This window comes from Silene latifolia, chromosome 1 (genome assembly GCF_048544455.1).
Source record: "Silene latifolia isolate original U9 population chromosome 1, ASM4854445v1, whole genome shotgun sequence".
Taxonomy (NCBI): Eukaryota; Viridiplantae; Streptophyta; class Magnoliopsida; order Caryophyllales; family Caryophyllaceae; genus Silene; species Silene latifolia.
This window is the reverse complement of record NC_133526.1, coordinates 26665040-26677116: the sequence shown is the minus strand read 5'-3', so window position 1 is coordinate 26677116 and position 12077 is coordinate 26665040.

Below are 12077 nucleotides of genomic sequence, written 5' to 3'. Positions count from 1 at the left end.
ATATAAGTAACTATGGGCAAAACAATGTTAATCCATGTTCACTTTAACGGGGTTCAATTGTCTCTACAACCCGTTTGGATGTAACAAAGTATAAATGAAGGATAAAAGACAAATGCGATTATGAACATGAACAAAAACCAACACTTTTATTTCATTTCAAAATCTAACAGAAATTTGGTACACGTTTAAGTCCCATGGACGTAACATGCCCATCATGCTTAGCCTGCGATAAAGGCTTGGTGAGCGGATCGGCTATGTTGTCATCCGTCCCAACCTTACAAATCGCAATTTCCTTTCTTTCAATGAAATCTCTTATTACATGATATTTTCTAAGTACGTGTCTAGATCTATTACTAGACTTCGGCTCCTTAGCTTGGAAGATCGTCCCACTATTATCACAATAGAGAGTGATGGGATCATCGGCGGTAGGTACTACTTTTAGACCTTCCGTGAATTGCTTGATCCACATAGCTTCCTTGGCAGCCTCGATCTTTGCAATGTACTCACCTCCGTTGTTGAATCCATGATTCTGACTTCCTTGAAGCTTCTCCACTTTTACGGCACCACCATTGAGCATGAAAACAAAACCACTTGTGATTTCATGTCATCTCTATCTGTTTGAAAACTTGAGTCCGTGTATCCTGTAACACGCAACTCAGTGTCTCCTCCAAACACAAGGATAGAGTCCTTAGTTCTTCTCAAGTACTTAAGGATGTTCTTGACAGCAATCCAGTGACTCTCACCTGGATTTGCTTGATATCTACTCGTCATGCTCAAGGCATACGAGACATCAGGACGTGTGCATATCATGGCATACATGATTGATCCAACAGCGGAAGCGTAAGGGATCAACTTCATGCGTTCAACATCATGGGGTTCGGAGGGACATTGAGTCTGGCTCAATATCGTTCCGGTTACCATAGGTACCAAACCCCTTTTGGATTTGTCCATGCTGAATCGTCGAAGAATCTTATCAACATAAGACTCTTGACTTAGTGCCAATATCCTCTTGGGTCTATCTCTATAGATCCGGATACCTAATATGCGTTGTGCCTCTCCTAAATCCTTCATTTGGAAGTGGTTACCTAACCACTTCTTAACAGAAGACAACATTGGAATATCATTTCCAATGAGTAGTATGTCATCGACATACAAGATTAGGAACACAACATTGCTCCCCTTTGAATTTCATGTATAAACATGGTTCCTCAACATTTCGAGTGAAACCATTTTCTTTTATAACATGATTGAATCGATGATTCCAACTTCTAGATGCTTGCTTAAGACCATAAATGGATCTCTTAAGCTTGCACACTTTGTTAGGATTTTTGGAATCAACAAAACCTTCGGGTTGTATCATGTACACCTCCTCTTCTAAATGCCCATTTAGAAAAGCGGTTTTGACATCCATTTGCCAAATTTCATAATCATGAAATGCGGCGATCGCTAACAAAATCCGTATGGATCTTAGCATGGCTACGGGGGCGAAGGTCTCATCATAATGGAGACCTTGGACTTGGGTAAATCCTTTTGCCACTAGCCTAGCTTTGTAGACATCGTCATGTCCTTCTATGCCATTTTTGACTTTGAATATCCATTTGCATTGGAGGGGTCTTGCCCCTCTAGGCAAATCTACCAAGTCCCAAACTTGGTTTTCAAGCATAGAATCCATTTCGGACATCATGGCTTCTAGCCATAAGTTGGAATTAGGACTAGAGATTGCGGCCTTGTAGGTGGCAAGCTCGTCACTTTCCATAAGCAACACATCGAGTGTTCCATCTTCCTCGATAAGTCCCACATATCGATCGGGATGGCGAATTACTCGGCCCGTCCTTCTTAGTGGAGGAGGTACAACCGCGTTAGACGACGAAGGAACATCTTCTTGCGTCTCTATTTCGGTTTGTGGCTCTTGAACTTCATTAAGTTCAAAATTTCTCCCACTCTGTCTTTTAGAAATAAATTCTCTTTCTAAGAAGACAGCCTCGCAAGACACAAACACTTTATGATCTTGAGGTTTGTAGAAGTAATACCCTCGAGAGGTCGAGGGATAACCTACAAAGATGCATTTTTCGGATCTTGGGGCTAGCTTGTTGTCGTTCTTAGTTTTGACGTAAGCATCACATCCCCAAATCTTCATATAGGATATATTAGGAACCCTTCCTTTCCATGTCTCAAATGGAGTCTTTTCGGTGGCCTTAGTGGGACTATTATTTAAAGATAGAATTGCAGTTTGGATTGCAAATCCCCAAAACGAGTTCGGTAACTCGGTTTGACTCATCATGGATCGAACCATATCAAGTAGGGTTCGATTCCTCCTTTCGGCAACACCATTCAGTTGTGGTGTCCCGGGTGGAGAAAATTGTGATATAATGCCACAACCTTTCAAGTGTGAATCAAATTCAAGACTAAGGTATTCACCACCACGATCGGATCGTAGTGCCTTAATCCTTTTGTTCAATTGGTTCTCTACTTCGTTTTGGAATTCCTTGAATTTCTCAAATGCTTCACTCTTGTGTTTCATTAAGTAGATATACCCATATCTACTCAAGTCATCGGTGAAGGTTATAAAGTAGTCATAATTACCACGAGCGGTGATACTCATTGGTCCGCATACATCGGTGTGTATGAGTCCCAATAGCTCACTAGCTCGCGTCCCTTTACCGCTAAAAGGATTACGAGTCATTTTGCCAAGTAGGCAATATTCGCATGTACCAAATGATTGATAATCAAATGGTGTAATCACATTAGTAGAAATTAATCTTTTGATGCGATTCTCGTTTATGTGACCTAATCGACAATGCCAAATGAATGCTTCACTTGGGTCACTTGTTTTGAGTTTCTTTGATTGTATGTTATAAATATCATTTGTTGGATTTGAGGTCTCTAAAATGTAAATGCCATTTATGGAAGAAGCTTGGCCAATAACCAAATCATTCCTAGAAATAGAGCAACGATTGTTCTTAATGACAAAACAAAAACCGTCCATGTCTAGCATGGCGATTGAAATAATGTTTTTAGAGAGAGTAGGAACATAAAAACAATTATGCAAATACAACTCAAAACCATTTGGCAAAGCTAGAACATAAGTTCCTTTGGATTCGGCCGCTACCCGAGCTCCATTTCCAAGTCGAAGATCCACATCTCCCTTGCTAAGCTTCTCCACATCTCTTAAACCCTGTAAATGATTACAAAGGTGAGAACCACAACCGGTATCAAGTACCCATGTCGTAGTGGAAGTATAATTTATATCAATAACATAAATTTCTTTAGGAATTGTACCTTTTGGAGTAATGAGTCCTTCCCTTATATTTCGCAAATACATAGGGCAATTCCTTAGCCAATGTCCCATGCCATAGCAATAATGGCATTCATCATTAACTTGCTTGAAGTTCTTGATTTTCTTTCCCTTCTTCTTGAACCTCTTGCCCTTTGAAGCAAGAACTTGATTGCTAGAGCTCCCACTAGCTTTGGCATCCTTATCTTCCAGAGATAAAGACCCTATAGATCGTATGAGGTAGTCTTCCTGAGACGGACTCACACGAGGTCTAGTAGTAGTGGGTGGTTTAGAAGTGGTGATGAAATTAAGGTTTCCATCCGATCCTATCCCGAAATGAAGTTCTCTAGTTGTATCGAAATTATTGTTGGAGCATACATTGTCAAGAACATGGTGATATGACTCAATGGTTATCGGTGCGGTAGCATTTGATGGATTCATTGTAATGCACTACAAATATGGAGGAAAGGAAATATTAACATTTGTCTTTTTAAATCATACTTGCAAATTTAACAAGATATGAACATTTATATAGTGACCTCTACCCAACTATAATAAATGATTCCAAGACCCAAATTCATATCAACTTAGGCACGGGGTAGCCGATGCAACCTTCATTAATATAACTCGGTAGATTAACCTTTTAATCGATTCTACTTTTAGAACTCTTGGTCGATAAAATTACTCTAATATTTATCTATAGCCCAAAACACATCAACAAGGGCACGGGGTAGCCGATACATCCCTTATCAATAACTTTTGTTGAGTTCAATCCAAATTTCGAATAAATGTGTCCATTATCCAAACCCACATCAACTTGGGCACGGGGTAGCCGATACATCCCTTATCAATATGAATTCGGTGGATTAGACATTTATCACCCACTTCCCCTACGTAACAAGGTTTGTACCCCGGGGTAGCCGAGTGCACTCCCTCGCGAAATAGGTTTTCATGGTTTCTACTATTTGGTAAGGCTATATCTCAATTGTTTGTTTTAGCGAGAGGTCATGTCAATTTATTATCTATCACGATTTAAGTGAACTAAAGCGGTGAACTACGATAATTTTAATTGACACGGTCGATAAACTCGATAAAAGAAGACAATGCATGTTTAGTTATGGCGATTTAGCGATGCATGTGACATAAAATAAAATGCAAGCATAAAAGTAAATAAATCCTAGTATGGCCTTTCCTAAAATAGAAAAACTATTAATCTATTACATATTCGGAAACCAACTCCATTGGTCCCTTGAACTTCGGTTGTGGCATGCATCTCGAGGTAACACCGTCTTTATGTATCGCCATTCTTGAAGAAATCCGTCTTTTGGAACTCCGGAATGAATAAAATTACATAATAAATTACATAATTTCCTATTATACATTTGTAACTAAAATAAAATAAATCTATTAAATATTACAAAACGGTGATACGAGATCACAATAAAAATTACAACCGAATCGATATTCCCATACATTTCGGGAAATACCAATTAAAATCTAAGGCCATACTAAGTAAAATTACATAATTCAAAATTACATAAATTAAAATTATGACAATCATAAGGAAAATGCAGCATTATAATATGTATAAACATGCTCAATTTTTATGCTAAATCGCCTTTTAATTAGCCAATATCGTATATTACTCGGTTTTTACGGATTTGCGTGATTTCAACATTTTATAATCACAAAAATACATAAACTCATATTTATGCATAAGTTAATTACCCTAACCTTTTAGGACTCAAAATATAGTCTTCACTAATAATTTGACCATAATTAACCTTTTATTTATAAAATTGTTCATAATTGGACCAAAAATTACAAAAATAAGCCATTAAACTTCAAATAAATCGAAAAATTTCAAATAAATTCAAAATTTGAAATTTAAATTCATGAACATTCTGGAAAAATCCATGACACTCATAATGTTCAAAATCTTAGGTTAAAAATTTCGAAAATTTTCCGGAAAAACAATGTTGCGGTTTATCGATATTTAATAAAATAATCATAAAATCATGGAAAAATTATTTTCATTAACTTTTCATTTTAGATCTGAAAAATATAATAAAATGCAACATTAGACGTTTTTCCTAAGTCATAGATTATATTTTATTAATTTTCACTAATAATGTCACTATTTATGTCATTTTTCTTCAAAAATTCATAAATCATGCTAAAAGACTTCTTTATAGCCATTTATTTTACACACATCTTGTAAAATTGCATGTGACAACATATAAATTTTCTATGACCAGATTCGAAATTTAACTCTTATTAACCTATTTTTCTATTAAATCCGAATTTAATAATGAAAAATTCATTTTTCGAGCATAACAAGTGCAAAAATTATGAAAATTTACAGGTTATCTCAAAATTATATATGTAACAACATATCCAAAAACCAAGTGAAAATTCGAAGTATAGCTAATTTTCGACCAAAAATGACATTTTTACTCATAAAATCACATTTAAATGTCATTATTATTAAATATGAACAATAAAAATCCGAAAAATTAACCAAAAAATCCTAAAACACTTTAGGACCAGAAATATTAACATGCATGTAATTATTTCGTGATATATCACAATAACACAAATTTTACAAGTTTTATTTTGTTATTCATATAACTCGGAAAAACTTTTAACCAATTTGCATGCAAACAACCGTGGCTCTGATACCGATTGAAGGAAATGTAGATCTATATACATCATAACATACTCATATATGTCTAATTAATTTGTCATAAATTAAAGCGGATCTTATGCATGCAAACATAAATAAAAGAGAAGAGAAATAATGTCCTTACATATTGAATTTCGGCTATTAGGGCACAAGAGAGATCACCTTTCTCTTCTTGTTCTTGAGCTTTTCCAATGGAAGAATGAAGATCTAAGTACAAGATCTCTCCCCAAGCTTTATACCCAAGGCTTAGCACTTAATCAAATTAATATTATAATTACTAGTATAACATTAATCTTAGAAGAAAATTGAACCAAAAACTTTATAAGACTCTTATGTGTTTTCGGTTTTTAAGAGAGAAGAAGAGAGTATTTTCTTCTCACTAGAACTTATGTTTTTTTGGATGAATGAATTAGAATGGAAATGATACACTATCTTTTGTATATTATTAGGCAAAACAAAAGAAAAACAATGATAGTTTTTCTTCCCCAAAACCGTGTAAGAGGAGGGTTATTGGGGAGCCAATGCATGAAAAATTTGTTCTTCACAAGAAACAATAGGCTTGCATGCCTAGACTTGCTTTTTCATCATTATGTTTTATCAACTAAATAAAACAATTAACTAGCTTAATTCTCCCCAATTTTTCGGCACTTTACATAATATGGATCCCATATTATTTTGTCAATTGTCAATGTGTCACATGTCATATGTGACATAAATATGTTGTGTATTTTTAACATATTAAAAATCAACGTATTAATAAAAATACGTCACATACAAAAATTGACTTAGTAATTTCATAATTACTTGTGCCAAAATATTTTACCATTTATAAATTTCAACTGATTGAATTTATAATAATTCATTCATTTTAATTGTTACATTAAACAATTTATTTCATCCAAGTAATTATACAATTTAATTACTCAGACCGTATCTCATTCAATCACATTTCAATTTGATACGTAAACTTTACTTCCAAAATCGTCCGTCAATTTTCAAGTAATTTAATTAACTCGCAACGTTATACGATTAATTAAATAATCAATTAAGTGTATTGCCCTTTAGGTATGACCTAGGGGGTCAACTGATCACCACCGTCACACGACAGTAATGTCAAACTCTAGTCAGCCAATCATTACCGATGTATGTTGACCAGTTGACAGTAACAATATTACTTCCCAATTGTATTCTTAAAATGAGATTTAATAATGATATTTAAATCATGCGATCGCACTATTGTTGAGGACACATTTCCCAACAACGGTAATCAAAAACACTCAAGGGGCATTGATCCCCACCCGTTTGCAAACGGGATGGAGGGTGTGTATTGACTATCGCCGCCTCAACCAAGTCACTTGGAAGGACCATTTCCCCCTACCCTTTCTAGATCAAATGCTAGAGAGGTTAGGCGGGAAAGAGTACTATTGTTTTTTGGATGGATATTCCGGGTATTTTCAAATCCCCATTCACCCGGAGGATCAATCCAAAACAACCTTCACTTGCCCATTTGGTACTTATGCTTACCGCCGCATGCCCTTTGGATTGTGCAATGCCCCCGGCACTTTCCAACGGTGCATGATGAGCATTTTCTCGGACTATGTGGAGCGTATTTTGGAAGTCTTCATGGATGACTTCACCATTCATGGGGACTCATTTGACTCGTGTCTAGACCATCTCGCTATGGTCCTATCACGGTGCATAGACTCTCACCTTGTTTTAAATTCTGAAAAGTGTCACTTAATGGTGAGTAGTGGAATCGTGTTAGGACACATAGTGTCGAAAAGAGGGATTGAGGTGGATATGGCAAAGGTGGATGTGATTAAAACCTTACCGTATCCATCTAATACTCGAGACGTGAGATCGTTCTTGGGACACGCGGGTTTTTATCGAAGGTTTATTAAGGATTTCTCCAAAATAGCTAACCCCTTGTGCAAACTTTTGCACAAGGATGTGGAGTTCGTGTTTGATGATCATTGTAGGGAAGCATTTGACTTGTTGAAGGAAAGACTTGTATCGGCCCCAATCATTCAAGCACCCAAGTGGGATCGGCCTTTTGAGATCATGACCGATGCAAGCGATTTTGCCATTGGAGCCGTGTTGGGACAAAAAGATGACAAAGCTTCATATGTGATCCAATATGCTTCTTCACTCTTGAATGACGCTCAACGGAACTACACCGTCACGGAAAAGGAATTTTTAGCGGTGGTGTATGCCATTGAAAAATTCCGGGCTTATCTCTTGGGTGCAAAGGTCATTATCTATACCGATCACAAGTCTATAAGGCAACTTGTAGACAAGAAAGACACCAAGGCTAGGCTCATGAGATGGGTGCTTTTGTTGAGCGAATTTGACATAGAGATCAAGGACAAGCAAGGGAGTGCTAATGTGGTGGCCGACCATTTGAGTAGGCTTCACATCAATGAAGATCTCGTGAAGACTATGGGGGTAGTTGACGGTAGCTTACCACATGAATCCCTTTACTCCATGAAGGCCGTTGAGCCTTGGTATGCCAACCTTGTCAATTACATGGTCACCAAGAAGTTTCCCACCTCACTTTCCTCTAGTCAAAGGAACAAGATCAAGTCCGATTCTAGATTCTATATATGGGATGAGCCATACTTATGGAAAATGTGTCAAGACCAAGTCATCCGACGTTGTGTGCCGGATGTGGAAATTCCATCCATCCTAAAGCATTGTCATGAGTACGCTTGTGGGGGTCACTTTGGGCCTCATAGAACGGCACGTAAAATCCTTGAGTGCGGTTTCTATTGGCCCAAGTTGTTTAAAGATGCTCATATTTTCGTTACTACTTGTGATAGATGCCAACGTTTTGGAAACATATCACGTAGGAACGAAATGCCCCAACAACCGATGCTCTACTTGGAAATTTTTGATGTATGGGGAATAGACTTCATGGGGCCATTCCCTAACTCCTATGGATACATCTACATCCTCTTGGCGGTCGACTACGTGTCTAAGTGGGTGGAAGCCATTCCCACAAAATGTGATGATGCAAAGACGGTGCAAGCATTTGTCAAAAGCAATATATTTTCAAGGTTCGGCTTCCCAAAAGCCATTGTGAGTGATAGGGGGACTCATTTTTGCAACAAGGTGATCTCCACCTTGCTTCAAAAATATGGTGTGCTTCACAAAGTTTCTACGGCGTATCACCCCCAAACAAATGGCCAAGCGGAAGTCTCTAACCGGGAGGTTAAACACATCTTGGAAAGAACGGTCAATCCCGACCGAAAGGATTGGAGCAAGAGACTTGAAGATGCTCTTTGGGCTTATAGAACGGCTTATAAGACCCCAATCGACATGTCCCCATATAGGCTTATTTATGGGAAGGGATGCCACCTTCCCGTAGAAGTGGAACACAAAGCCTATTGGGCAATCAAAGCTTTTAATCAAAATGTCGATGAGGCGGGATTGCACCGGAAGCTTCAAATACAAGAATTGGAAGAGCTTAGGCACAATGCCTATGACAATGCTAGCATCTACAAGGAAAAAGCTCGGTCTTGGCATGACAAGATGGTCACAAGAAGGGTTTTCAAAGAGGGAGAAGATGTGTTGGTTTTTCAAAGTCGCCTCAAGAATTTTCCCGGCAAGTTAAGGTCAAAGTGGTATGGACCTTACAAAGTCAAGAAGGTTTTTCCCCACGGAGCGGTGGAGGTGGAAGACCCGACCTCGGGGAAAGTGATAAAGGTAAATGGGCAAAGGTTGAAGAAGTACTACAAAGGAATCGAGCTACAAGGTGAAGAGGATCTTCTTTTAGAAGATCCAATTTATAAAGATTGATTCTCCAACATTGACTAAGTCGAGCCATCGACGTTAAATAACGGCAAATTTGTAAATATTCTATCCCAATTTCATTGCTTTCTTAGAGTAGTTTATTTCCGCAATTTATTTACTCGCATGTTAATTTTCGTTGAATTAATTTCATTTGCATTTGACATGTAAAAAGGCACTTGAGGTTTGTTTAATGATATAGTGATTTGCAAGAACCCTCTTGGAAGGCGTGCCCAAGAGGAGATGAGAGTCGGGTTTGGTGAACAAAGTTATAGGAAGAGACCAAAGAAAAGAGAACAAGAAGAAATGGGAAAAATTTTGGCTAAGGAGAAAATTTGGAATTAAAAGAACAAGAGTCAAAAACTGCGAAGCATGGCGCAACCTGCGCATAAGGCTTGCGCAGGTGCGCAATTTTGCGCAGGCTTGAACAGTGAATGCGCAGCCTGCGCAGGTCTGCAATCTCGTTTCCTTATCCTCTCTTATCCCGTATTTCACCCTCTTATTTCACCATCATTCTTTTCGAAACACCCAAACTTCCTTCCTCTCATTCACTCAAAATTCAACCAAATCACTCCATATCAACAACAACCCTCCTTCTCATCACCAATTTCTTCACCAAATTCATCCTTGGCATCAAAAACACCATCAAATCTCCAATTTTCTGACAAAAATCCCCCAATCTCCCAAACCCTAGAATTTTTCCGGGTTGATTTGAAGCTTGTTCAAGTGGATTTCTGGGTTATAAAAGGGTTTTTATGCAACATTCTTCCGTATTCAAGCAAGATTGAGGATTTTTCGGGAAGGTATAACAACTTTCTTCACTATCCTTGTCTTAAATTTTTTCAATTCAATTTCCTTTGAGTAGTTGAGTTGATTTCTTGCTTGTCATTACTTGTTTGGGGATTGTTGGCAATTATTTTCTGTTAGGGAAGGCAAATATTCAACAAAATTACCTTAGCTACACCATTTTGTGCTAGTGCTCACAAGGTGTTTGTTGAATTGCCCCTTAGAAAATTTTTCAGATTTTTTGTTGTTTTGAAGTGGTTGTTCTTGCAAATTTAAAAGAGAACAAGATGGTTTTTGGTCTTGGCAAGGGAAAATCTAAGAAGAAGGGTGACTCATCCACCCAACCTCCACCAAATGCACCACCCAAACCTTTTAAGGGGGATGAAGGGTTACCAAACAACCTTAAGACTTACTTTAGGTTCCTTGAGAGTAAGCCCCTACCGGTCTCCAAATTTCTTCACCCGAAAACCTTGAGGGATTTGGGTATTTACGACCACACCCTTGCCTTCCTCACTAAGGTGGGGTTAGAGAGGTACATTAACCTTCAACTTCGTACCTACCCCGCCTACACCTTAGAATTCCTCTCAACCATCGAAATCACGGGGGAAAGAGGGAATGAGCGGGTGAACTTTAGGTTGAACCGAACTTGGCATACCTTAACCTTTGAGCGGGTAAGGGAAATTTTGAGAATCACCAAATCACCCTCCTCCTTAAACCTCCCGGGTACGGCCTTGGATGATACTTGGTTTGGGCTCACAAGGAAAACACCCCGGACAAACAATGACAAAATCTCCTCAATCACAAACCCCCCCATCCGGATTCTTACTAGGATAATTTCATGTTTTTTCTTTACGATGGGGGAACCTACCAAACTCAATGATGGAGTCCGTGAGTGTTTGTGGGCAATGTTGCCCGAGGGGGAGGGAGTGCCGGATTGGGCAAGGCTTTTTGTGGTTGGTGCGACCAAGCAACGTGAAAAGAAAGGAAGTATAAATTGTGGAGGTTTGGTCACTCTTTTTGTGGCTAGTTTGGTTGGGGATATTCCGGAAGAGCAACCTCAAGTGTGGGGGAATCACCTATACAATGAAGCGGGATTGATAGAGACTCACATGATTCTTCCATTGGATACGATTCCATGGAGTTGTTATTGGTTAGGGGAGGGGAAAGTGCAATACATGAAGCTTCCTTTGAATGGCCCCCTCCCGAGTGGACCACATGCCCGGGATTTCTTTTGTCCCCCGGAGGGCAATCTCCCCAACCCACCCCCACCAAAAATTCGGAAGAGGAGAGCCGTTGAATTCTCCCATGATCCCCAACATGAAGAAGAAAGAGAAGTTGAGATTATTGAGGGGGGCTTCCATGAGACCCCACACATTCCTTCATCCTCCCATCCGCCTCAAGACACCCCTATGTTTGAGGCCGGAGGTTCCTCAAGTACACCTTTACCACCTTGGCAACACCAAATGTTTAAGTACTTTGAGGACACCCGGGGGACGTTGGAAGCGATTAGTGGGAGGGTTGATAGCTCTCATGCTTGGCAAC